We start from the raw sequence: 5535 nt of genomic DNA, 5'->3' as shown, positions 1-5535 counted from the left end.
TTTTTTTGCGTAATTTATGCACACCCAAAACTGAAAGCCCTCATTACTTTCTAGTGATTGTCAAATAGAAAGTGTCCAAACTATTTACAGTTTGTTGTACTGAAAGCCCTCATTACTTTCTAGTGATTGTCAAATAGAAAGTGTCCAAACTATTTACAGTTTGTTGTACATATATTGCACCCAGATTCTGATTTTTCTCCGTAGCGTGGGGCTTAGGTAGTAAAAGTGTCAGTATGTTTAATTTGGCTAATGAACAACAAACTGATAAAATGAAGATTGGGTTGCAGTTTTTCTCAAGAAAGTCATTGACTATTTACTATTTGTACTCCTCTTTAAACTTGGTATTAATATCATTTCTGATGCTTGCACTCTTAAAATGTTCTTCTAGCGATAAATGAATGCTAAGGCTATTACTAAGATTTCTCAGTGGGTTGCAGTTTTTAGGAGATGGATTTAAGGTTTTCTAGTGAAACAGGTATGAAGTGTATTCAGATGAAAGATATAGATAGGCTGATGAACATATATACATTTACAATTGATTTTGGATGTATGTTTTGATCATTGTACGGGGTTTAGTAGCAGAGGAAGCCGACTTACTGAATATTAACTAATATATTCATATTTGGTGTCTAGCAAAACCAATGTACTATGTTATATAATTTTTCCATAGATGTGTAACCAAAATTTTGGTCAGACCCTGCAGAGCTTATTTTTCTTTTTTGTGTGATTTATACCTCGTGTGTGTTTGAACACACAGTTTATATTAATTATCCAAATGATAATCTGTTCTGTAGTCTTTGTTGCCTTGACACAAGTCAAACCTCCATGTAGATATTGGCATAGACTTCTACTGCTTTAATTCAACATTAGCACACTGTTAACCTATAGTGACATAGATGAATTTATGATCTTGTTAACCTATAGTGACTTCAGTTTATACATGTTTTACTTTGACAAATGCATCCTCGTTATCACTATTCATAACTTGTTAATACTGCAATGGTAGCTACTTAAACAAGTGATCTATATTATTCTTCTCTTAGCTAGTTTTTATTATCTATTTTTCATGTATCTAGTACTTATGTGATTCTTTTCATTTATTACTAGTTAATCACTTCTCTTTGAGCGATGGAAACAGTGGGTGATTCTAGATCAAGTTCAAAAGAGAAGAGATCATTTGAGGTAAATTCAAATCTAGAATTCTCAATAGATATTCCCCTTGTACTATTCCCAATTGGGGATAGACCCCCGGAGTTCTATTGTGGCAGATAGACTCCCCGAGTGATCTTTTTGACTCTTTTCCCGTCAGGAGGTCTATTTGTCAGAAAATCAAATTTCTTATGTGAGTAAACTGTCCAATAAAATTTCTCTGGGGTCTATATGCAATAATAGAACTGTAGGGGGTCCATCTACAATTGGGTGATAATACATGAGTAACCCCCTCCCCCCTCCCTTTTTTTTAAATTTTTTTGGGTTCTTCAGCTGTTCTTGATGGTTGTGCTTCTGACTGGCGTTCTTTGTAGAAGCAAATGTCACGCTTTATTTTTCATGTATCTAGTACTTATGTGATTCTTTTTATTTATTACTAGTTAATCACGTCTCTTTAAGTGAGGGAAGCAGTGGGTGATTCTAGATCAAGTTCAAAAGAGAAGAGATCATTTGAGGTAATTTCAAATCTAGAATTCTCAATCCTAAATTGTTTGGGATTCTCATCTTCTAAATATTTTTTCCCTTTTGTCTCAGCATGTTTTATTTTATTTTGTTTGGTGAATGAAAAGAAAAAGTCAGAAATTAATTATGACCTAGAATAGAAGTGGAACTGGAGAATTATCCTTCATCCTTCCTGTTATTATCGTTCAACTCTTAACAAAATTTATGGAAATTGGGAGAAGGTTTTTAGAGAATTTTCTTTGAGATAATTGAGAAAGAAGTCTATCAATAGAAAAATAATAAATATTTTTCAAATTAGGTTGAAATTCATAAATAAGTCAGCGGGTGCTTCGACCAGTATCTGAAATTCTAAAAGTGGACAAGGGTCATAATGAAAGAACTATAACATAGTCCTCCTGTATTTTCCTGAGAATCAGATGAAGAAGATAAAGTTTCTTTGTTAGGAAAAAGAAACCGCCTTTTTTATTAATGGCCCTTTGACTCGTGTCATGCAATTATATCAGGATTCAGGACAGATTATCTTCCAAGTCAAATTGTAATTACGTAGTTAACGCAACTGAGTTACTTGGAGAAAAAAAAATGGTTCCAGCTATTTTTGGTCATGGTCATTACTTGCTCTTAAGTGCCTCGCAAGTATATAGGCATGAAAGGAATTTCACCATCATCTTGTTGCATCAGGTTGGCTTCAGATCGGTTGTTGACTTACGCTTGAACATTGCACCCTATAAATCGATAATGAGTTTTCTTGTTTTTGTATCTTGCAGAAGTCTGATAGTATCACATTTGCCTGAGTCTAAACACAATTTGTTAGTAATTTCTTTGTGTTTTTTCACTAGATGTGAGTTTTTTCTTGAGATGTATAGATCGTTGGAAGGCTGTAGAATTTGTTCCGGGACATTGAATACAAACATGCTATTTCTTGAAAACAAGAGGTAAAGTCAAAAAAATGTTATCTTCTGTGAACTGGTTCAAATTATGCTTGTTTATGATAGTTTATTATTTCAATGAATATGTTTATTTTCCGGATTGCTCACATATATTTGTTTCATGGATTGGAGTTCTCCTTAGGTAGTTAAGTAGGTTGTTCTTCAAACACAGGTAAAAACCGATCTTCTCGTTTGTATCAAAACTGCATCTCAGTTTTGCATGAAAACATATGATTGATGTTGAATTAGAAAATATGAGTTCACTGGTTAGCATGTGAATCATTGTATGTGCACATGCAAATTGGTTTATCTTAAGTTATAGAGGGAATGTGTAGAGTTTATAGTGTCCAGATTGTTGTTTAACATGTAAACAAACTTTAGTATATCATGTAAACAAACTTTCAAGGTCTACTCTTTTATGACTGGATAAAATAGCTTCATCTATTTTTTGCCTATATATTATCTTGCATTTGAATAACTAATAATCAGAGTTGAAAGAGTATTATGAATCATAATATATTAGGTCTGTGAAATAAAATATAAATCTAATGTCAAACAATTCTCTTGATCTGAATGAACTATGTAGTTGCTCAAAAGGAAGCTTATGGTATCTGCCAAGTATTATTCAAGCACATGTTGTACGAACTGTTCAATTATGGTAGGTTTTAGGGTTTATCCCTCGAGTTGTTTCAGATAACTCTTTGGGCTTTTTGTGAATTTGAGGGGAAAAAGGTAGCATCTTGTCGGATATGTTCTTTACACCTTGCTATATCAATGCTAAAAGAATTTTTTTTTACTTGCCCCATAAATCATTGTGTGTCTGTATAATTATCACCTTTGACTTTTGCGTACTTGATCTATCAAAGTGTTTCAAAGAGTGTTTTTTTTCTTCTTGTCCTTTGTGCAATTTCAGACGCATCTTAATAGTTCTACATACATTTCCCCCTTGAACTTTCAATGTAGTGGATTCAGGGGCCGGAGTGATGGTGGCAGAGGCCGAGGAAGATGAGGTAGAGGCCGAGGTGGTCCTGAAGGCCGGGGTGGTGGTGGAAGAGGACGCGGTGCTGGTCGAGGTGGTGGTGGAAGAGGGCGTGGTGGAGGTCGCGGTGGTGGCTGTGGAGGTGGAATGAAAGGGAGGAAGCGAAGTAGTGGTTCAGCCGCATTGGCATGATGGAGTCTTTGTTGCCAAGGGGAAGGAAGATGCCCTTTGTACCAAGAACATGGTTGTCGGTGAATCCGTTTATGGTGAGAAGCGCGTTGCTATGCAGGTGATTGTTCTTGGTTTTTATAAGCTTTTATTGTTATGGGGCACTTTTGTTGAGTCTGATGTCCAATTATGGTATGTTTTTGTAAAAGGACAAATCCATTGTTCGAGTACAGCAGGTCTTTGTGCTATGAACTTTTTTAGCATGTTATTTGTGATCCATTCAGAATATTTTCTACGTGGTAGCTTTTAATATAATCTGATATCATTTACATGATCAGGTGTTTAAAAGAATCCTCAAAGCATATGCAACAAAACTTTATTCTCGATTACCCAAGGGGGGTTCAGGGCTAGTTGCAGCTGCTACTGGTACAAATGGGCAAATCAAGGTTATATAAGCACTCTTTTACTTGTTGCTTGTAAGTAACAATTCTTATTGAAATTCTCTGATTTTGTTATGTAAGTTTACACTTATATTAATAAATCAATTACTTCCCTAAATTGCAGGTTCCTAGTGAGTATTTGACAGGTTCCTAGTGAAATTGGCGAAATTGGCGATTGAGGCTGACAGGTTCCTAGTGAGTATTTAACATTGAGGCATAAGTTTTTGGAAACAAATAGAGGATATAAAGTCTTTGACCGAGAAGTTTCATGTTTTGTAATCAAATGTTGATGTTGTTTGAATATTAGTTCGGTACGATATTTTCTGAGCTGAAATGTTGGTAGTGTGGATTTTATATTTTGTAGTTTTTATACTATACCGATGTATGTTGGCACTTATCATTATGGTTGATTATGCTCAACATTTTCACTTTGATATTGTGTATTTAAATTTGATTTGGGCCATGTTCTTAAAAAGATTGTCCAGATAATTGAATACTATATGATTTTGACGTAGGGAACCAAGAACAACTCAATCGGAGCCGTTGCAATAGCTCAATCAAAAACGCTGCAATAGCTCAATCAAAACTGTTGCGATAGCTCAATCCAAACTGTTGCGTTAGGTCTTTTAAAACTGTTGTAATAGCTAAAAAAAACCGCTGCAGTAGTTTGAAAACAGTCGCAATAGCTCAATCAAAACCGCTGCAATAGCTTAGAAACCGTCGCAATAGCTCAATCAAAACCGTTGCAATGGCTTAAAAACCGTTTGCCTTTTAAAACCGTTGCGTTAGATGCGGGGGCAACGGTTCAAAAAACCGTCGCAATAGAGTTCAAAACCGTTACGGTAGAGGTAGGGCAACGGCAGCATATGAGGCGGGTTGAGAACCGTTGCACTTGCTCAAGGGCGACGGTTCCATGGCTAGCGCAACGGTTTTGAACCGTTGCGTTAGAGCAAATATGTGGTAGTGATAGCATTGAAAATTTGAGAGACTGTCTTAGAAACTTTTTATTATCCTTCTAAGAGTGTTTCTGTAAAATATCAAAGATCAGAGAATTTAAATTACTAAACCTGTCAAATTTATTAACAATCTTGTGTCTTACTGGTTAGTTGCTGTTTGTATTTGCTTGTTGTTGATTACTTTTATTTTATCTTTTCCCCTGCATATTTGTGTTTTTTGTGAAACATGATAGCAAATCTATTTACACACACACACCCAACCCACTCCTTGTTAGGCTTGCATCTCATACCAAATACAACCTGGTCATATTAACATTCAATATTTAAATAATGTTAAAAAGGACTTAGTTTGAAATAAATGTGTGGTACAAAGACTAAATTAAAAAAAATTAAAG

At 35.1% G+C, this 5535-nt stretch overlaps 1 long non-coding RNA gene across 8 annotated transcripts; it reads left to right on the top strand.

Moving 5' to 3' along the window:
- Window positions 602–4618, top strand: LOC109843253. Of its 8 annotated transcripts, XR_002247598.1 has the most exons (5): window positions 1215–1342; window positions 1590–1664; window positions 3561–3865; window positions 4083–4220; window positions 4309–4618. It is a non-coding gene; the product is annotated as an uncharacterized LOC109843253 (long non-coding RNA). The 8 variants fall into 8 exon arrangements; XR_002247597.1 differs by lacking the exons at window positions 1215–1342; window positions 1590–1664 and adding an exon at window positions 602–1182 and having other exon boundaries at window positions 1665–3865; XR_002247600.1 differs by lacking the exons at window positions 1215–1342; window positions 1590–1664 and adding an exon at window positions 1065–1182.

Source organism: Asparagus officinalis, chromosome 5, assembly GCF_001876935.1.
Source record: "Asparagus officinalis chromosome 5, Aspof.V1, whole genome shotgun sequence".
Lineage (NCBI taxonomy): Eukaryota > Viridiplantae > Streptophyta > Magnoliopsida > Asparagales > Asparagaceae > Asparagus > Asparagus officinalis.
This window is presented reverse-complemented; position numbering and strand designations above follow the sequence as displayed.